The 22,652-nt window shown below is 42.1% G+C and overlaps 1 long non-coding RNA gene across 5 annotated transcripts in view; it reads left to right on the top strand.

Moving 5' to 3' along the window:
- LOC138845509 (uncharacterized) overlaps positions 1-20,218 on the top strand; it is a 39,996-nt gene extending 19,778 nt beyond the window's left edge. For 3 of the 5 annotated variants that reach the window (XR_016221904.1, XR_016221903.1, XR_016221902.1), the window contains 3 exons: positions 4,780-4,874; positions 18,657-18,789; positions 19,350-20,218. This is a non-coding gene — a long non-coding RNA (uncharacterized LOC138845509). Of the gene's footprint in view, positions 1-4,779; positions 4,875-7,959; positions 8,441-18,656; positions 18,790-19,349 lie in introns of those variants that run through there. The other 2 variants (XR_016221905.1, XR_016221906.1) reach the window with 2 other exon arrangements.
- Positions 20,219-22,652: the final 2,434 nt, after the last annotated feature.

Genomic DNA, 22,652 nt, shown 5'->3' with positions numbered 1-22,652 from the left:
TCTAGAGACATGCTTCATGGGTTAGATCAGAAAATGTGTAGGATAGAATCTATTGCAGGTCCTTAAATAACTCTCCATAGTTTTATCACAGTGAGTCTACAAATGCAGGATTACTTCAGACTCCACAAAGTTATGTTTCAGGCAAATTATTCCATTTATCAATGGCATAAACTATAGTCAGAGCCTAAGACAATTCTCTAGTCTTTGACTTGAATCTTTTGCCATCTTAAAGTATTTATATACTTGAGAGAGAATGAGAAGTAGATGGAAATATATAGAGATCTTTTTTAAAAAAGATTTTATTTATTTATTTGATGGGCATGGTTACAGGGAGAGGAGAGACATATAAATTTTTTTATCCACTGGTTCAATCTCCAAATGGCCAAAGCAGCTGGAGATGGGCTGATCCAAAGCTAGGAGCCAGGAGTTTCCTCTGGGTTTAGGGGCCCAAAGACTTGGACTATCTTCCAATACTTTCCCAGGACAAAAACAGAGAGCTGGATCCAAAGAAGAGCATCTGGGGCCCTTGCTGTGGCATGGTAGGTTAAGCCTCTGCCTGTGGTGCTGGCATCCCATATAGGCACTGATTTGAGTCCCAGTTGGTCCACTTCTAATCCAGCCCTTTGCTATGGCCTGGGAAAGTAGTTGAGGATGGCCCAATTCTTGGGGCCCCTGCACCCAAGTGGGAGACCTGAAGGATGCTCCTGGCTTCTGGCTTTGTATCCGCCCAGCTCCAGCTATTGCAGCCATTTTGGGAGTGAACCAGCAGATGAAAGACCTTTCTCTGTCTCCAGCTCTCTCTCTGCAACTCTACTTTCAAATAAATATTTAAAAAAAAGAAGAGCATCTGGAACACAAATTGGTGCCCATATGGGATGCTGGCACCATGGGTGGAGGCTTAGCCTGCTCTGTGTTATGGAATGACAGAGAGAAAGAGAGAGAGAGAGAGAGAGAGAGAGACAGACACCTTCAATCCATTGATTCACACCCACAACAACCAGGGCTGGGACAGGGTCATAACTGAGAGCCAGGAATATAGTCCTAGCCTCTCACTTAAGTTGCAGAAGCTTAATTTCTTGAGTTGTCAACACTCGCTTCTAGTGTCTAAATTTACAAAATTTGTGACATTGCAGTATATTGGGTTAAACAGCTACCTGGGATTTGAGCATCCCTTATGGGTTCTGGTTTTTTTCCTGGTTGCTCCCACTTCCAATCTAGCTCCCTGTTTAGGGCACCTGTGAAAGCAGAAGATGGTCCAAGTGCTTGGGCACCTGCCACCCATGTGTGAGACCCAGATGAAGCTTCTGGCTCCTGGTTTCAGTCTGGCCCAGCTCTGGCTGTTACAGCCACTTGGGGAGTGGAGCAACAGCTGGAAGATCTTCCACTGCCTTCTGCTCTCTCCAAAATTTTGTCTTTCAAAACAAAAAATTAAATAATTAAAAATATGTAAGATGAAAAATGCATCATTCATTCTTTGCTTTTAAATATTACTACCAAGTAGCCTTGACCCAAATCATCAAAATGAAAATTTTCCTGGGATGTTCCTTTCATATCTTTTTTCCTTAGAAACCTAAACTTCATGCATTTTGTAATTACAACTTTAAGAACATAGTGACTCTTCCCACCATGGCCACCCTCCCACCCACTCTCTTCTTCTTCTTCCTCTCCTATTCTCATTCCTATTTTTTACTAAGATCTATTTTCAATTAACTTTATACACATATGAGTAACTCTATACTAAGTAAAGAGTTCAACAGATAATGTGAAAAAAATTGTTCCTCAATAGTCAAGACAAGGGCTGTTCAAAGTCATTGCTTCTCAAAGTGTCAATTGCATTTCTGTAGGTTACCTTTAGTGTGCTATTAGTTATCACAGGTCAGGGAGAATATACGGTTTTTGTCCTTTTTAGACTGGCTTATTCACTAAGTATGATGTTTTGAGATATCTCCATACTGTCTTCCATGGTGTCTTTACCAGTTTACATTCCCACAAATGTGGATTAGGGTTAAGTTTTCCACACATCTTTGCCAGCATTTGTTTGATTTCTATGTGAATGCCATTCTAATGGTGGTGAGGTAAAACCTCCTTGTGGTTTTGATTCACATTTCTCTGTTGAATGGTGATCCTGAGCATTTTCTCATGTATCTGTTGGCTATTTGGATTTTTAAAAAAAAAATACCTGTTTAAGTCCTATGCCCATTTCTGCACTGGGTTGTTTGTTTTGTTGTGGAATTTCTTGAGCCTCTATATATTCTGATTACTAATCCTTTATCAGTTGCATAGTTTGCAAATCACTTCTATTTTGTCAGTTGGCTCTTCACTTTGTTTCATTTGCAGTACAGAAGCTTCTCAATTTGATGTAATCCCATTTGTCAATTTTGGCTTTGACTGCTTGTGCCTCTTTGGTCTTTTCCAAGTAGTCTTTTTCTATGCCAATGTCTTGCAGGGTTACCCCAACTTTCTCTAATAATTTGGTATCAGGTTGTTATTTAATTCTTTAATCCATTTTAATCTATTTTGAGTGTATTTTTGTAAGGTGTAAAGTAGAAGTATTGCATGCATGAGGAGATCAGTTTGCCCAGCATTATGTGTTCAAGAGACTATCCTTCTCCAGGATTAATTTCTGCATTTATATTCTGTTACATTGGTCTATCCATCTGTTTTTGTACAAGTACTAGGCTATTTTGATTACTGCATTATAGTATATCTTAAAACCTGGGGGCAGTGCTGTGATACAGTGGGTTGATCCTCCACCTGCAGTGCTGGAATCCCATATAGGCACCAGTTGAAGTCCTGGCTGCTCCTCTTCCAATCCAGCTCTCTGCTATGGCTTGGGAGTGCAGTAGAGGATGGCCGAAGAGCTTGAGCTCCTGTGTTCACATAGGAGACTTAGAAGAACCTCCAGGCTCCTGACTTTGGATTGTCCCAGCTCAGACCATTGTGAACAATTGGGTAGTGAACCAGTGGATGGAAGACCTCTCTCCCTCCCTCTCACTGTCTGCAACTCTACCTCTCAAATAAGCCTCCAGCTTTGTCTTTGTTGTATAAAATTGCTTTAGCTATTCAGGGACTCCTGTGTTTCCATATGAATTTCAGCATTCTTTTCTATATCTGAGAAGATTGTCCTTGGTATATTGAATCTTTAAATTGTTTTCAGTAGTTTAGAGTTTGATATTGATTCCAACAATCCATGAACATGAACAATTTTTCATTTTTTGTCTCATTTCTTTCTTTAATATTTTGTATTTCTCATCACAGAGATCTTTGACATTGCTTAAATTTATTCCAAGGTAGTTAATTGTTTTTGTAGCTATTGTGAATGGGATTGATGTTAGAAGTTCTATGTCAGCTGTGGTATGGTATTGTCTGTGTATACAGAGGTTATTGATGTCTGAGTGTTATCTTATATCCTGACCTAATCCAATCCGATATATAAAAGATTATTTTTTATTTATTTACTTGAGAGGTAGAGTTATAGACAGTGACAGGGAAAGACAGAGAAAGGTCTTCCTTCTGTTGGATCACTCCCCAAATGGCCACAATGGCTGAAGCTGCGCTGGTCCGAAGCCAGGAACCAGGAGCTTTTTCCCAGCCTCCCACATGGGTGCAGGGGCCCAAGCATTTGGGTCATCTTCTACTGCTTTCCCAGGCCATAGCAGAGAGCTGGATTGGAAGAGGAGCACCTGGGACTTGAACTGGCATCCATATGGAATGCCAGCACTGCAGGCATGGAGGATTAACCTACTGTGCCATGGTGCTGGCCCCTCCAATCTGATTTTGAAAGAGAGTCCCTAGAGATGGGAGGACAAACAGACTAGATCCCAAAGGTTATGTTGGAAATTTGATCATCTTGAAACAAGAGAATGTCCTCAGAAGAAATCAAAACTTCAGACAGCATAGTGTCAAATTATGAGAAATTAAATTTCTGTTATTTTAGTCATCTAGTGTTTAGTACAATGTTATGGAATTTTCTCACTCAAAATTATAAATCATATACTTCATGTAGTTGTCAAGTTTTTGTACATTTGATGTGATCTTTGGATTCCATTTTAGCTTTTTTCTGTATTTTTTAAGATTTATTTATTTATGTGTCTTGATTCAAAACTTTATTTTGTAATTTCTTTTTTTTAAAGGTTTATTTTACTTATTTGAAAGACAGAGTTACAGAGAGAAGAGGGGCAGAGAGAGAAGTCTTCCATCCGATGGTTCACTCCCCAGATGGCTGCAATGGCCAGAGCTGTACCATTCTGAAGCTGGGAACCAGGAGCTTCTTCTGGGTCTCCCAAATGGCTGCAGGGGCCCACGGACTTGGGCCATCCTCTACTGCTTTCCCAGGCCATAGCAGAGATCTGGATCAGAAGAGGAGAAGCTGGGACTAGAACCTGCACCCATATGAGATGCCAGCACTTCAGGCCAAGGCATTAACCTGCTGTGCCACACGCTGGCCCTTTTCTCTGTATTTGTGTTAAGCACTATTTATTAAAAATTCCATAGATATAACCGATGGACTTACAGTGCCATCTATTTATGAGTGCCATCTACTACAGCTAATGGTCTTAATGGCTTTCTCAGGTAACCAATGACCCAGCTTCTTCAAGGCTTCCACATTTAAGTTGTGCATCAGCTGTCATTTTGACCTCAGGCTGATAGAATGGTGTACTGATGGTCACTGTGGCTGGATGAGAAAAAACAGTGATTTTCTGTGATTTTCTCAAATGTGACAAAATTTTCTTCCACTGTATCTGGAAAGAGTCATGTGGCCTTGTCTGCATTTTTCAGTATGGGAATGGGGATGTAAGATCCTCTCACAGGAAACAACACTGAAGATGAGTGGTCCCTGGTCATCACATGCTGGAATGTCACTTCTCCCACAGGTATCTTTTTTTTTTAATTTATTTGACAGAGTTATAGACAGTGAGAGGGAGAGACAGAGAGAAAGTTCTTCCTTCTGTTGGTTCACTCCCCAAATGGCCACCACAGCAGGCGTTATGTCAAACTTAAGCCAGGAGCCAGGTGCTTCCACCTGGTCTCCCATGCAGGTGCAGGGGCCCAAGCACTTGTGCCATCCTCCACTGCCTTCCCCGGCCACAGCAGAGAGCTGGACTGGAAGAGGAGTAACCAGAACTAGAACCCGGTGCCCATATAGGATGCCTGCACTGCAGGCAGAGGATTAACCAAGTGAGCCATGGCACCGGCCATCCCACAGGTATCTTGACTTTTTCTCATAACCAGAGACCACAATGTCCCATGTTTCCATCATTTTACACTCAAATCCAGAATCTAGAATAATGCCAGACAACCATGTTGTCTCCAGATGTAGCTACCCTTGATCCATAGACCTGTTAACAGAGGAAACAAGTTATATGCCTTCTGTGTACCCCATGTAGAGGGTGAGAGCAAGAGTAAGATAACCAGAATAACTTTTCAGTTTTTCAGATTGCTTTATGATCTGAAAAAAGTAGGAGTCCGAAAGGGCAGGGGATCATCATAGCAATTTGTCTATCATGGAGGCAGAAATAGGGAGTGACCTAAGTTCACATGGCACACACTCTACTAAGGCCTTGATTATGCACCTCACTGCACATGTCCCTGCCCTCTGCAGTATCCTTCCTCTGCAATCCACATTGCAGCCTTTGGCAAAGACACTTAGGGCTAGATTGCTTAGGTGTTGTATTTCCTATATATCACCTTGGCCTCTATGGCTTAAACCCTCAGTACTTTTTGTCAGTTGGATTGCTTCTGACAATAAAAAGGGGACTTAGATATATGTTTTCATAGTTTTAGATGGAGTCAACTTTTTGACATGATGTTTTAATCTTTCATTTTATGATTTTTTAAACATGTTTTATATATGCTTCATTCTCCTTTCCTTTGGCCAATTTTGAGCATTTGAAAGCATTTGAGGTCTATTTAACTGTTCACATATTTAACAGTGTTGTCATGGCCATAACCTTAAGGTATTAGTTACTTTGGAGATGACAGATTGCTATCGTTTCCCAAAGGATTGCTTATACTTTTTATTAGAACTGGAGGAGGCAACGTTAAACAATGGTACATAAAATAAGAATACTCTCTGACTCCCACTATTGTCCAGCAGTGGTCATGTTTCATCTTTTTTTTTAATGGTTTATTTATTAATGTGAAAGGAAGAGTTACAGAAAGAGGAGAGAGAGAGAGGTTCTGTCTGCTGATTCATTACACAAATGGCTGCATTGACTGCTGCTATGAATGACATTCTGAAGCCAGGATCCTGGAGCTTCTTCCATATCTCCTACGTGGGTGGAAGAGACCACACCCTTGGGTTGTCTTCTGCTTTCTGATACCTTAGCAGGGAGCTGGGTGGGAAGTGGTACAGAGAGGTTTTGTTCTGTCACCTATATATGATTCCAGTGTTGCCAGCAGTGGATTAACCTGCTACACCACAATGTTGGCTCCAGTATTCTTTTTTTATTGACCCAACCAAATAGGTGTTCTCAGGAGATTCTTTGAGTCTTGCAGGTATAAATTGTGTGCAAACAATCTTTTTTTTTTTTTTTTCAAGACTTAAAAGTTAAGCTATAGCCTGTAGTGCCAGCATCCCATATGGGTACCAGTCTCCCTTCTTTGCATCATATTCTTGTTGATTTTTTCCCAATTTCACTTCCTATGCCAGTGTCCACAGTCTTTCATGCACACATCATGGAATTAAACTCCACTTTCAACCCTCTGCGTAACCAATTAGTACTGAATTGTGTTCACGCTTCCTGTCTTTTTCTTCACTATTCTGACTACTCTATGTCTAATGGTTGGTCATCATGTCTTCTCCAATTCTTCCTCTCTATTTCTTCATTCTCCTTCCAGACGTTGACTCTCAAATTCAAATCTTCTGGGGGCTGGTGATGCTGCACCAGCATCCAATATGGGTACCTGTTTGTGTCCTGACTGCTCATCTTCTGCTCCAGCTCTCTGCTTGTGGCCTGGGAACATAGTGTAAGATGGCCCAAGTGCTTGGGCTCTGGCACCCACATGGGAGACTTTGAAGGAGCTCCTGGCTCCTGGCTTCTGAGTGACTCAACTCTGGCCATTGAGGCCATTTGGGGAGTGAACCAGCAGATGGAAGAAATATTTTCTATCCCTCCCTCTCTGTGTCTGTAGTTGTACCTCTCAAATAAATCAATAAAATCTTTTTTTAAATCTTGTCCCTTTGATCTGTTATTTTTAAATATTTATTTTTATTTATTTGAAAGATAGAGTTACAGATAGAGGTAGAGCCAGAGAGAGGTCTTCCTTCCACTAGTTCACTCCCCAAATGTCTGCAACAGCCAGAGGTGAGCTGATCCAAAGCCAGGAGCCAAGAGTTTCTTTTGGGTCTCCCACATGGGTATAGGGGCCCGTGTACTTGCGCCATCTTCCACTGTTTTCCTAGGCCATAGAAGAGAGCTGGGTTGGAAGTAGAGTAGCCAGGACTCAAAGCAGTACCCCTATGGGATGCTGGCACTGCAGGCTGGGGCTTTAACCCACTGTACCAATGTGCCAGCCCCAATAAAATCTTTAAAAAAATGCTAATCTTCTAAGATTATTTTCCACATTTATGTGCCCTGTTTGAGGACATAGGCAATTTCTTTCATGTAAACAATAGCAATTACATTGATTTTTGGAAGGAAATAAGAAAAAGATTATATATATACTTTTGTTTATAAATAATTTTCAAAAACAGTGATTCATTCAGTTAACACTTCTTTGAACATGTTTACTGCTTTTTTTCTCCGCACAGTCCAGGACCACTCACCTAGATATGGTGCAGTTTGTAGTTCCCATCCCTTAGCCTAGTTTTTTCTTTGTCTTTTTGCCAGTGTGTTTTGCAATTTTGTATTCATGGGAATACATTGGTGAAGAGATAACCAGCTATATCTTTTTTTGTGAAGTGTAACCTGATGACACAAAAAATTTTTATTTACTACTTATTTATTTGTTTTAAAGAGTTACAGAGAAAGAGAATGAGATAGATCTCCCATATTCTGGTTGCCACAAATTGCCACAATGGCTGAGAGAGAAAGAAGCATGGAGATCGCCCATCAAATGGTTTTCTTCACAACTGCTCTACTACAGCCTGGGCTCAACCAGCTTGAGGCCTAGTGCCTACAACTCAAGCCAGGTTTGTCCCATGGATGGCAGGGTTCCAGATACTTGGCCCATTCCTGAATCTCTCCTAAGAGCACATTTCTAGGAAACTGGAATGTAGCGCTGAGGCAGGACTCAGAATCAGGCACTCAAATATTGGATGTGGGCATTCACAGAGGCATCATAAGCACTAGACCAAATGCATCCCTGATTTTCCTGTGAGATACATTGTGGGCAGAAAATATCATATCATAGTTCAATTCTACAACAACTATTGAGGCTATTTTATGACCCAGCATATCATTTCTCTGGAAAATATTGCATACATACTTGCAGAGACTATGCATTGTCTTTCTGAATGAAGCGAGGTGGGATGTGTATGTGTGTAATAAATTAAATCAAAATGTTCCATGGTTTTTCAGTGTGTTTTAGTTGTCCTGTCTCTTATTCCAAGTAGTATATTGTCATGTTCAGGTACTGCTCTTGACCGGTCTACTCTTTATTTTTATTCATTTTTCATGAACTGTTCAACATGTTTCCTTAGAAACGTGTGTTCGTATAATTGTCATTTTGACCAGATTCACTGATGCTCTTGCTAGAGAAAATATGTCTTATGTGTCTCCATCAATATTTTTTGTTTTCAAGTGCATTCTGTCCAGTATCGGATTGTCCATATAGTATAGCCAGTTCTCTTATCATCATTCTGTTTTTTAAAAGAATAATTCATTTGAAAGGCAGAGTTGCAGAGAAGCAGAGAGAGAGAGTGCAGTGGCATTAGAAAGCACAGCCTGTAATAGATTAGTAAGATGCCCACCAGTGCCAACACTAAATTTATGGTTTCTTCTGAAACAGTCCAATGTTCAGGACAACTTCAGGTAGGCAAGACAACTTATTTTTTTAAGATTTATCTATCTATTTATTTATTTGAATGGCATAGCTGAGGGACAGAGAGAGAGAGAGGGAGTGAGAGAGAAAGAAAGGTCTTCCATCCACTGGTTCAATCCCCAGATGCCTGCAGTGGTGGGAGCTGCATTGAGCCAAAGCCAGGAGCCAGGTGCCATCTTCTACTGCTTTTCCAGGTCATAGCAGAGAGCTGGATCAGAAGTGGAGCAGCCAGGACTCAAAGCAGAGCTCATATGGGATGATTTATTTATTTGAAAGGCAGAGTCACAGAGAAAGAAAAAGTAGGGGTAAAGGTCTTCCATCCAGTAGTTCACTCCCCAAATGGCTGCAAAGGCTGGAGCTGAGTCAGTCTGAAGCCAGGAGTCAGGAGCTTCTTCCAAGTCAGCCACACATGGAAACACACTTGGGCCAACTTCCATTGCTTTCCCAGGCCATGGCAGAGAGCTGGATCAGAAGTGGGCAGCTGGAACTCAACCCAGCACTCATACGGGATGCCAACACTGCAGGCAGTGGCTTTACCCCCTATGCTGCCATGCTGGCTTGTCAAGTTTTATCCTGCTATGGATTGCATGGAACATTTCTCTTTGTATTAATACAAAAAAGTTTTTAAAAAAATTTTAATCCTATACACATTATATTGTTTGGTTTTTTAGTGTAACCTGATAATCTTTGCCTTTTTAAAATATTCTACTGAGAAATAGTTGTAGATACTTGTAGGGTACGATGTGATCATTTGATGTTAATTCTGGGATTTTCAAATGAGAATTATTCACATTCTTCACCTCATATTTTATGGTGAGAACATTTAAAAGCCTCTACGAGAGGGGAGGGAGTATTGAGTAGTTGCCCCCTGAAGCCACACTTTTTTTAGATTTATTTTGTTGGAAATAGGTACAGAAAGAGGTACGGAGATCAATAGCTAGAAAGATAGATGTGTCTTCTATGCACTGGCTCACTCACGAAATGACAATTGCCAGAGTTGAGCTGATCCAAAGCCAGGGGCTTCTCCTGGGTCTCCTACATCAGTGCAGGGGCCCAAGGACTTGGCCATCGCCCGCTACTTTCCAAGGTGCCTTGCCAGGGAGCTGGATTGGAAGGGAGCAGCCAGGCTCCCATATGGGATGCAGATGCTGCAGGCTTATACACCACAGCACAAGCCAAATCACTAATTTACAACTTCAAAATATTTCTACATGTCTTCAAAAGCAGAGGTGTTGAAATTAATATAATCACGACTGGTGCTGAGTTGTCATCCTAAACAATAAACAGAGTTACAAGGTAATAGCAGAATATTATACTATAATTGACATTACATAAGAAACTGGAAATGTTGATTTAATCATACATTAATAAGCCCCATAAAACATTTTTGAAAAAAGATTTATTTATTTGAAAAGCAGAGTTACATAGAGGCAAAAGCAGAGAGAAAGTCTTCCATCCACCGTTCACTCCCCAAATAATTGTAACAGCCAGAGATGGGCCAATACAAAGGCAGAAGCCTTGGAGTTTCTTCCAGTTCTCCCCTGTGGGTGCAGGGTCCCAAGGACTTGGGCCATCTTCTACTGCTTTCCCAGGCCACAGCAGAGAGCTGGATGGAAGTGGAGCAGCCGGGACTAGAACCAGCACCCATATGGGGTGCTGGCACTTCAGGCCATGGCATTAACCCACTGTGCCACAGCGCCTGCCCCTTAGTGCTTTTTTTTTAAAAGTTTTTTTTCTTTCCTTCAGAGTTCTGGAAATTTTTATCAAAATTAGTCAAAAACCTGTAATTAAGAACATTTGGGTCTGACACTGTGGCTTAGCAGGTAAAGCTACTGCCTGCCATACCAGCATCCCATGTTGGGTGCTGGTTTGAGTCCCAGCTGCTCTGCTTCAGATCCAGCTCTCTGCTGTGGCCTGGGAAAGCAGTAGAAGATGGTCCAAATCCTTGGGCCCCTGCACTTGTGTAGGAGACCTAAAAGAAGCTCCTGGCTCCTGGTTTCAGGTTGGTATAGCTCTGGCCATTCATCTGGAGTGAACCAGCAGATGGAATACCTTGCTCACTGCCTCTGCCTCTCTGTAACTTAGGTCATATATAAGGACTTTTGAAAGTCTTGATCTTGGCCCAGCACTGTAGCGTAGCAGGTAAAGCCATTGCATGCAGCTTTGGCATCCCTATGGGCTTTGGTTTGAGTCTCAGCTGCTTCACTTGTGGTCCAGCTCCCTACTGATATGCCTAGGAAGGCTGTGAAGAATGGTCTAAGTGCTTGAGCCCCTGCAACCAGGTGGGAGACCCAGAAGAAACTCCTGGCTTTGGATCAGCCCAGCTCCGGCCATTGCAGCCATTTGAGGAGTGAATCAGTGGATTGAATCTCTCTCTCTCTCTCTCTTTCTAACTCTGCGTTTCAAATAAGATAAATCTTTTTTTAATCTCTCTTCTTTTCTAGTATTTCCAGGTAAGAAGTCAGATTGCTTCACTTGCTCACCAGTCTTCCTTGCAAATCCCATGCCCCACTCTCCCTCTGTCAGAGCCTCATTCACGTTGTAGGTCAGAGGAGCATAAAGGGAAAGACATGGGGTCAGGAGACCAGCTCACCTTCCCAGGGCTATCCCTGTCACATCAACCCCTAAAAGTGTTGTTACTATGGCAACTCTCCAACCTTGAAGCTAGTGCTTCAACTTCCTCTAACTGTAGGTTCCCATGTATCCCCTGGCCTCCCCAGGCACTCCAGATGCAGATTTGGTCCATGAGTACTAAACTGCTGACCAGGCAGAAGCAGGGCTAGCTCAAACTCCTGCCTATCTCTCATTCTTTTTGTGTCAACAGCTGGAGCCAGCACCATGAGGCCACAAATATCTTCACACCTTCTGTGCCCTGCCTACCCTGTTGGCAAATGTGCAATGAGGCCAGCCTCTGAGGCTTCTGCTGTATCCTTGGATGAATGGGTTCTAGTGGGATGGGGTTTTTCTCCTCACATGGTTTTGAAAGTGCAAAGATAGTGCTTGCCCACCTCTAGTCTTAGGGGATTTGTCATTTTCTGGGAGCTTATACTAAGGAGGTTGGCAGCTGGGCACTTCTGAGCTGTGAAAAGGATTATTTATTTATTTATTTATTTTCCCTTTTAAAAATTTTGTTTATTCAAAAGAATTATTTATTTATTTGAAAGAGAGAGGTAGAGACAGAGAGGTCTTCCATCCAATGGTTCACTCCCCAGATGGCTGCAACTGCTAAAGTTGCACTGATCCAAAGCCAAGAGCCAGGAGCTTCTTCCAGGTCTCCCACAAGGGAGAGAGGGTTTTAATAATTACTTCATAATGCATGACAGTTTAGATAAGATGGTCTTGATGTTTGATCTTACCTAGAGGGACATACCTTTCCTTATGAGCATAATCTTATCTTTCTTTTTTATTTTTATTTATTCTAAAGTTTTATTTTTATTTTATTTATCTGAAAGAATTACAAAGAGAAAGAATAGTCCCGCATCTGCTGGTTCACTCTGCAAATGGCCACATGAGCAGAACTATTCCAAATCCAGGAGCAGAGCTTCTTCCTAGTTCTCCCACGTGGATCCAGGGGCCCAAGGAGTTGTGCCATCCTCTGCTGCTTTCCCAGGTGCATTATCAGGGAGCTGGATCAAAAGTGAAGCATCTGGGACTTTAACTGGCATCCATATGGTGAGCCAGCACTGCATGCTGGGGCTTTAACCTGTTGTGCCACAGTACCAGCCCCAGAAAACACTGTGATAACATGGCTGTGACCACAGATTTCTAGCTCTGGCCACCAAGGATTAGGGATGGGATTGAGCACTCCCTTGGCTGACCTTCCCAAAGGCTGTCTCTGTAGTCCACTTTAACAGAGACTAGGAGGAAGAGGAGTTATTTAGGCAGCAGGACCAATGTAAGGATAGATGGCAGGCCAATTAATGGCTGCCTTACATAGGAGTCTTCCACCAAGGAGACCCAACAAAGCCAGTCTACCTCAAATGGCACTGATTGGCAATATGAGCAATCTGGGCATTGGGCAAGCAGCAGTCATGCTAGAAGATGGCTCCTGAAGGGGCCTGGCAACCAGCACGATTGAAGGGATGACCTAGGATCAGTAACAATGCATGCAGAGCTCTAAATGTCTTTTAGAGATGCCACCGGCCATCGCCGTGGCTCACTAGGCTAATCCTCCACCTTCTGGCACTGACACACTGGGTTCTAGTCCCAGTCGGGGCACCGGATTCTGTCCCGGTTGCCCCTCTTCCAGGCCAGCTCTCTGCTGAGGCCCAGGAGTGCAGTGGAGGATGTTCCAAGTGCTTGGGCCCTGCACCCCATGGGAGACCAGGAAAAGTACCTGGCTCCTGCCATCAGATCAGCACGGTGCACTGGTCACAGCGCACCGGCCACGGCAGCCATTGAGGGGTGAACAATGGCAAAAGGAAGACCTTTCTCTCTGTCTCTCTCATTGTCCACTCTGCCTGTCAAAAAAAGAAAGAAAGAAAGAAAGAAAGAAAGAAAGAAAGAAAGAAAGAAAGAAAGAAAGAAAAGAAGAGATGCCACCTATTAAAACTAATCTATTCAGGCCAGCTCTCCTCCCAGGCCAGCTAGGTAATGGAAGTCAACAGGGTGTCTTCCCTAAGGAGGTTCCCACCTCATTTATGACGTTACTTCCAGTACCCCATGTGAAGAGATAGATAGGTCTGGGCCTCACTTATGCCTGGCCAGGCCTTAACATCAACCTGATAATTACCAAGCCCTTCTTGTCAGTTTCCATTTACCTCTCAATGGAAAAACTCCCTCTTGGTTTGGACAGCACCTTTCTTAGATACTCTAATACTGACTGTTTTGGTCTCTGTGTATCTAATTTGCTTGTTAGATTCATTTTCTCCAGACTTAAGCAGAGAAATTCTAGATGGTCATTCACATGAAACCTTGAATGGAGACAGTTTCTGTGAGCTGGCACTGCAACCGCCTTGAGAGGCCAGCTTCTTCTGGAACGCTGTCTTGATCACAGGTCCCTACTTCACCCCTATTCAGCTGGAAGAAAGCAGAACAGTCTTCACCTTAACCCCTGACAGCAGCCAGGGTTCCATAAACAGAGGGAGGAAATGAGGGGCCCCAGGACTAGAAGCAGGCCAGACTAACTACCCCACAGCTCCTTGACTGCACATACACACTAAACAAAACAGGAGCACTCAGGCATACATCTGTCTTCACATTAACTGACAGGACTCTTTTGCTCTCCTATATCCCTCTTTGTTCTCCTCATTTTGGCCATCTTTCCCACCATGGGCAATGTTTCTAATTTCTCCTTTTATCCTCATAATCATAATGCTTCCATTATTACCGTGTACAATTAACATATTTTAAAAGTCTTTACAGGAGCATATGACTACTATATCCCCAGAAATTATGCAGGAAAAAACCAAGACTGCTCTTCAATCAATCCAATCCAGAGTATAGATACTCACCCCATGTCAATGGTTCATATCAGCAAGAAGTAGCCAGAAAGAAACTGGCACCCCATGTCCTTATCTATACTCAGAGTTGGGACTGATGGAACAAGGACATAAGCCTCAGTCATTTCAGGGTCTTGTTACCTCTTTTGTTTCCTTCCTTCCTTCCTTCCTTCCTTCCTTCCTTCCTTCCTCCCTTCCTCCCTTCCTCCCTTCCTCCCTCCCTCCCTCCCTCCCTTCCTTCTTCCTTCCTTACTTCCTTTCATTCATTTCAGATTCTTCTGTTTCTTCTTTCTTTCCTTCCTTCCTTCCTTCCTTCCTTCTTTCCTTCCTTCCTTCCTTCCTTTCAAGATTTATTTTTAATTTGAAAGAGTTACAAAGAGAGAGAAGGAGAGGCAGAGAGAGAGAAAGAGGTCTTCTATCTGCTGCTTCACTCCTCATATATCTGCAATGGCCAGAACTGAGCTGATCTGAAGCCAGGAGTCAGGAACTTTCTCTGGGTCTCCCACGTGGGTGCAGGGGCCCAAGGAGTTGGGTCATCTTCTACTGCTTTCCCAGGCCATAGCAGGGAGCTGGATAGGAAGTGGAGCAGCCAGATCTCAAACCAGTGCCCATATAGGGTGCTGGCACTGCAGGCGGTGGCTTTACTCACTATGCCACAGTGCCAGTCCGCCAGGCCCTATATTTTATAAGAAGTTATTTCAAAAGTTTCATGGACAACACACATTATCATTTAATTTTATAACCATGAAACTTTGAGTGCTTTTATATAAAGCATTGTTAAAGAACTAAAAATCATGAGGATTATAGAATGTATGTATGTTAATTCCACAGAAGAGAAAAATCTACCCAACCTGGACCTCTGTATCTGTTCAAGCTGATGTACTAATACTTTTAAATTGGTATAATGATTGAAAATTTTAGAGGTTCCCCAAAACAGATGTGCCCATTTTTAATCTATTTAATTGTAAGTAAAATATGCAACTTGGTTTTTTTTTATTACTTTTAAGATAAAATTAGGCCCAGCACTGTGAAAATAGTGGGTAAAGCCAGCAACTATGGTGCTGGCATCCCATATGGCCACCAGTTCAAGTCCCATATGGTCCAAGTATTTGGGGTCCTGCACCTATGTGGGCAACCCAGAAGGAGCACCTGGCTTCTGGATATGGATTAGCCCAGCCCTGGCCATTGTGGCCATTTGGGATGTGAACCAACAAATGGAACAATCTCTCTCTCTATATATTTCTCTATATCTCTATAGCTATCTCTATAATTCTTTCAAATACATTTTAAAAATCTCCATCAAAATGGGTTCAAATATTTTCAGCTATTTCCAACAATACAGAAGAATAAAGGACCTTTGAAGAAACATGAAAGAATTCAGTTTTTTTTTTTTTGACAAGCAGAGTGGATAGTGAGAGAGAGAGAGAGAGAGAGAGACAGATAGAAAGGTGTTCCTTTGCCATTGTTTCACCCTCCAATGGCCACCGCGGCTGGTGCGTTGCAGCCGGTGCACTGTGCTGATCTGAAGGCAGGAGCCAGGTGCTTCTCCTGGTCTCCCATGTGGGTGCAGGGCCCAAGCACTTAGGCTATCCTCCAGTGAACTCCCGGGCCACAGCAGAGAGCTGGCCTGGAAGAGGGGCAACCGGGACAGAATCCGGTGCCCCAACCGGGACTAGAACCCAGTGTGCTGGTGTTGCAGGTGGAGGATTAGCCTATTGAGCCATGGCACTGGCCTAAAGAATTCATTTTAACTTTGGATAAAATCACCTATTTTTTCTCTTTTTAAAGATATATTGTACTCATTTGAAAGGCAGATTTGTAAGGATGGAGAAACAGAGTCAGAGACTTTCCATCTGCTGCTTCACTCCCCAGATGGCTGCAATGGCCAGAGCTGGGTGAAACCAAAGCCAGGAGAAAGAAGCTTCATCCTGGCCTTCCATGTGGATAGCAGGGACCCAATCATGTTGGTCATTTCAGCTGCTTTCCCAGGCTATTGCCTGTGAGCTGAATAGGATGTAGAGCATCCAGGACTTGAACAGGTGCTGATAAAGGGTGCCAGCATTGCAGATAGGACATAACCTCCTCAGCCACATTGATGAGCTCCTAAAATCACCTATTTCTAAAGAGTCTATTTTTATTTATATTCTTTTTATAAAAGACTTATTTGTTTATTTGAAAGTCAAAGTTAGAGAGAAGAGGGAAAGACAGATCTTCCAACATCTGGTTCACTCCCCAAATGGCAGGGGTTGGGTTAGGTCAAAGGCAGGGGTTGGGTTAGGTCAAAGCCGGGAGCTTCTTTCAGGCCTCCCATGTAGAAGAAGCAGCCCAAGCACTTGGCCAATTCTCTGATGTTTCCCCAGGCCATTATCAGGGAGCTGGATCAGAAGTGTAGCAGCCAGAACTTGAACTGGCACCCATATAGGACTTCATTCTCATAAATGGTGGCTTAAATGCTAGCCCCTCCTTATATTCTTTATAAAATTACTTTTAAAAGTATCCTTCTAAATAAACAAAAGATATCTCTATTATTTACCAAGATTATTGTGCAATTTATTAATTGTCTCTATTTACAAGTCAAGCTAACACCAGCATTTGTTAGAAGACCCAAATGGGGGGCAGTGCTATGATGCAACAGGCTAAAGCCCTAGCCTGCAGCACCAGCATCCCTTATGGGCACCAGTTTGAGTCTTGGCTGCTCCTCTTCTGATCCAGCTTTCTGCTATGGCCTGGGAAAGCAGTGGAAGATGTCCCGGGTCCTTGGGCCCCTAACCCACATGGGACACCTGGAAGAAGCTCCTGGCTCCTGGCTCCTGGTTCCTGGTTCCTGGCTCCTGGATTGGATCAGTTCAGCTCTGGCTGTTGCGGACATTGGGGAGAGAACAAGTGGAATGGAAGACATCTTCTTGTTCTCGCTCTTGCTCTCGCTCTCGCTCTCGCTCTGGCTCTACCTCTCTCTGTAACTCTGTCTTTCAAGCAAATAAAATACATCTTTAAAAAAGAAACTTAAATGATTCCTACCCCTTGGGCATAAACTCAGCTAAATCTACAGTGTCTGTAATCTGTCCATAGTAAAACTCAAGTCTGGTACATATCTCTCTTCAGCTAGACATTACTGTGTCCTTCCTTTAAGAAACAAAACAGGGGCCAGCATTTGGTGCAGATTAAGCAGCTGCTCACAATGCTGGCATCCCATATGAACTCAGGTTCAAGTGCCAGTTCTGATCCAGTTCACTACTAATGTGCCTAGGAAAGCAGCAGAACATTGCTGAAGTACTTGGGCACCTCCCACCTATATGGAAGAACCAGTTGGAGTTCCATTCTCCTGGTTTTTGCTTGGCCCAGTCCCAGCAATGGTAGTTATTTGGGGAGTGAACCAGCAGGTGGACAATCTCTCTCTCCCTCTGTCTCTCTCTTTCTCTCTTTCCCTATCTCACCCTCTCCCTTCTCTGTAAGTCTGACTTTCAGATAAGTAAATAAATAAATCATTTTAAAAAAAGAAACCAAGAAAGCAACATAGATTCAAGAAAAAACTAAATAAATATTTTAATAGAGTCCAGAACAGAATATAAATGTGCTACTACTGCATATTTGTCACTATGATGTGCTGAATAAAAAATAATTAATGTATATTATCCTGTACTTATTTGGATGATTGATTACTCTTAATTCGTATTTAGTTTTAAAGAAAAAATTTCAAGTGACAATATTCATCAATAGGAAAAAGTTGAAACAAAGCACTCTCTTAATCTCACAAAGTCATGTGGATAGGAGAAGACATATCTGATTTTTTTCTAATCAGCCTTCCTAGAATTTACAAATTTTTTTCTGGCAACAGTTAATTTGATCATCATAGAAAGTTCTTTGAAGGCTCTTGTTAAACTTGTTCCTCTTTGAAAAAGTAAATTTTACTGTGTGATACTGCAAGAGGTAAATTTTTGATTTATAGGAAATTTGAAAACCAATTATAATTAGTCTCTAATTTCTGATTTACTTTATAGAACAGAAATTACACAGATAAATGTCACTTTGTCTAATTTTTTAAAATACTTTTTTATTTGACAAGCAGGCACAGGCAGACAAGGGGAAAGACCAAGAGAGAGGTCTTCCATTTGCTAGTTCACTCCCCAAATGGACACAATGGCCAGAGCTGGACCAACTCAAAGCCAGGAGCTTCTTCACACTTGGGTATAGGAGTCCAAGCACTTGCACTGTCTTCCACTGCTTTCCCAGGTCATTAGCACAGAGCTGGATTGGAAGTGGAGCAGCCAAGACATGAACCAGCACCTGTATGGGATACCAGTGCCACAGGCAGAGGCTTAATGATTATGGCACAGCACCAGCCCCCACTTTATCTAAATTTACGGTAAACCCATGAGTTGCACCACAATGCTGTTTTCTTTTCTTTCCTTCCTTCCTTCCTTCCTTCCTTCCTTCCTTCCTTCCTTCCTTCCTTCTCTCTCTTTCTCTCTCTCTCTTTTTCCTTCCTTCTTTCTTTCTTTCTTTCTTTCTTTCTTTCTTTCTTTCTTTCTTTCTTTCTTTCTTTCTTTCTTTTCTTCTTTCTTTCTGTTAATTTTTCTGTGTCATGAAGCTTGCACATTGCATCCAAGGACATGGACCAGGGAGAGAGGCTTATGATTACTCTGTGCAAGAACTCTCCTCTTGAGGGTCAAAGCATCTGACAAGGAAGCTCTCCTAGATTAAGTCCTCAAGCACCTCTCCCAATAACAAGCAAGAGAAGGTGTGCTAACTGGAGAGCATCTTTGGTTTAATTAACTCTAGGAGGTCTGAGTGTTGCTGGGGTCCTCATTGGGCTATAATAATGGGTCATGAATCAGTTGAATGTGACTATTCACCACTAAAGGGCTCTGTAGGGTGAATTAAATTTTTAGTCACTGACACCTGGTTCCTCACTGTTGTCCCCAGCTGCTCTCATGGAGAAGAAAATCTGTTCCACTTACAGGATACTTAAGTCCAGCAGTGGAGGAAGCATAATTGAAAGAGCCCACAACTGAGATCATGGCATAAAGACCCTTGCTTCCATGTGAGAATGATTGAGAAAACTGTCTTCATTGCATAAAAGTCATCATGAAGAGGATAAGGGACCTCTGCATCTCCAAGTGTATTTCTACCTCCCAGCTGTGAACCCAGAATAGGGCATCCATTGATTAAACAATGATTCCATACTTCCATGTGGTGCTTCTCTGCTTACCATTGCCTGCTGAAATCTTTTTGTTCCTATGTATTTTTACCCAGCATGGTTTGTCTTAATTTTCTCACTTCTCCCTGACAATACTCAACAATTTACACACTGTTCCCTACATTTACACACTTTCTCTTGATGTGCATGATAAACCTGATAAATTGCCCTAATGATTTTTATTATTCTATCATTGTAAAAATGCTAGTATCATGTTCTTTAATAAGTTTGGCATAATACTGAAAAGTGGGTGTTTGCCATTGAAGACACTGTATTTGTGCTCACTAGTATTACCTAGATTAGGAGTAGTGCTATCCTCTGATTATACCTTCAATTTGAACTAAATTCTAAAGCATGAATAAAATTACTGATAATGAAGATGAAGCTGAAGAGAAGGAAGCCAAGACTGGGCACTCTGATGTTGTGAGTGAGCAGTTTATGGGTGATCTGTTCCTTATATAAAACCTGCTGCTGCAGGTTTGCCAAGTTATGTACCACTCAGTAACCTTCTTCACGTATCTTTAAGAATTCTGTCCCAAATATCGTCCTTTAATTGCACTTTCACAGTTACACAGAAAATAAAGTTTTGAACAAAGCTGCTGATTATGGATTTCAATTATTTGCAGAAAATCTGTCTTGCTAATGTGTGAGTCACTGATGCTAAAAGATTCCTCTTATCTCTCCCAGCAAGAAACTTTCATTGCCCACACTTTCGCTGGTGCTATAGAAATTTAGAGTGCTGAAGGTGTAGTCCAAAATGGGGACTGTCATGATGAAATTCTCTGAGTGCATTATTTTAATATCATGCATTTTAAATAATCAGTTATTGCATTTTTTGTGTTGCTATTGACTAACTCATAGTATCATGTTATCCTTTGCCTGTTCAGCTGAGCTATACTGCAATCTTCTTTATGGTCATGATCATCACTTCTTACCCAGAGATCAGTATTCATTACACATTTCCTCTGAGTTAGGCCACTCTCAAGGAATGAGGTTGTGTTGGTAAATAATTTACTTATACTGTGTGTTCTGTGGAATTTAAAGTTTAAAAGAGATAATTTATCATAACCTCAAAGGTCCTTTGGTACATCTTTCTGAATCACTTATGGATGAGAACTCCTTTGAAAGAAGAAATGAAGTAGCTGACACATGGAGCCACTGCCTGTAATGCCAGCATCTCATGTGAGCACTGGTTTGAGTCCCAGCTGCTCCATTATGATCCATCTCCCTGTTACTGCATCTATTTGGGGAATGAACCAGCAGATGGAAAATCTCTGTCTCCACTGCAACCTTCTCTCTCTGTATCTCTGTCTTTCAAACAAATACTGTAAATCTTATTTTAAAAGGGCTTAGGGTCCAGCACTGTGGCATAGTGGGTTTAGCCTCTGCCTGTGGTGCCAGTTTGAGTTCCAGCTGTTCTTCTTCCAATCCAGATCTCTGCTTTGGCCTAGAAAAGCAGTTGAAGATGGCCCAAATGCCTGGGCTCCTGCACCCAAGTGGGAGAGAAGAGTGAAGCTCCAGGCTTCTGGCCCCTGGCTTCAGATCAACCCAACTCAGTCTGTTGTGTCTACTAGGAAGTAAACCAGTGGATAGAAGATTTTTCTCTCTGTCTCTCCCATTGTCTGTAACTCTACGTCTCAAATGGAATAATAATTTTTTTTATAAAAAACAGTTTAGTCTCACATTTGGAACTTTTAGTAATTTTTATGGGTTGAGAGGAAATTTGTAAAGTCTGATACAACTGAGAGCCTTCCGAGTCCTGCATGTTAGAAGAGAATATCGAGCAGACAGCTGGTAGACAAGACCTAACAGGGTACAACCCATATCATTGTCCACGGTAAGTCCTATGGTCCCTGTTCAAAGGTCATGGGAAACCATCCACACAGTTGAAAGAGGAGTGTGACTTGATGAGATTTTGGTTTGTAAAATGGCCTTAGTACTAAAGAACATCTCCAGAGAAAACATAGAGGAGTACAGCTGAATGGTAAATCTTCATTAATAGTAACAATACTTGATGAAAGAAATGGCACCTTTATGGGAAATGTAATCAGGGAAGGGAGGTAAGAATTAGTGAATCTTTTCTCCTAGGATGGTACTTACACCAGCTGTAGATATTGGGGCCCTAATTTGGTGTGTTGAAGAGGATTCCACTAGGATCTGGTATAACGTGAGCATCAGAACACATAATTTCAGACTGTAATGCCTTTAACAAGATAAGAATCTATGAACTCCTAATGATATAGTACATAATGACACACTAACTAGGACAGAAGAGTAAGCCCTTAGCTTTGATGCTAGATCAAAATATAAACGGAGAAACAATATTGGGGATTAAAACACCAGCATTTCATATAGTATTGATGATTAAAAATAATGAATATCAAAGATACTGGATGAAAATTTGATAGGAAATAGGATACTGGCATAATATTAGAATAATTTTAATAAAAGTCTGCACATTACAAAAAGGAATAAAAATGTGTATATAGCACAGCATATACGAATGCTGTGGTGCAGCAAGTTTTGCCACTGCCTGTCACACCAGCATTCCACATCAGAGTGCTGTGGTGCTGCTTCAAGTCCCAGCTTCTCTGCTTTTGATCAAGCACAATGTGAATGCACCTGGGAAGGCTTTAGAACATGGCCCAAGTCCTTGGGCCCTGCCACCCATGTGGAAGACCAGGAAACAGTCATTCATCCTAGCTTCACCTTGACAAAGAACTTAACATTGCAACTCTTTTGGAAATGAACCAGCAGAGACAGAGAGAGAGACAGAGATCCAGCTCTCTGCTATGGCTTGGGAAAGAAGTAGAAGATGGCCCAAGTGCTTGGACCTCTGCACCCACATGGGAGACCCAGAAGAAGCTCTTGGCTTCTGGTTTGGATTGTTGCAGCTCTGGCTATTGTGGCCAATTGAGGAGTTAACCAGCAGATGGAAGACCTGTCTCTCTCTCTCTCTGCCTCTCTTTCTCTGTTCGTGTAACTATGACTTTCAAATAAATACATAAAGCCTTTTAAAAGATATAGAT

Source organism: Oryctolagus cuniculus, chromosome 15, assembly GCF_051225735.1.
Source record: "Oryctolagus cuniculus isolate XC-2025 breed Fujian yellow rabbit chromosome 15, ASM5122573v1, whole genome shotgun sequence".
Lineage (NCBI taxonomy): Eukaryota > Metazoa > Chordata > Mammalia > Lagomorpha > Leporidae > Oryctolagus > Oryctolagus cuniculus.
The sequence above is the reverse complement of the archived record's forward strand: the minus strand, read 5'-3'. Positions and strand labels throughout refer to the sequence as shown.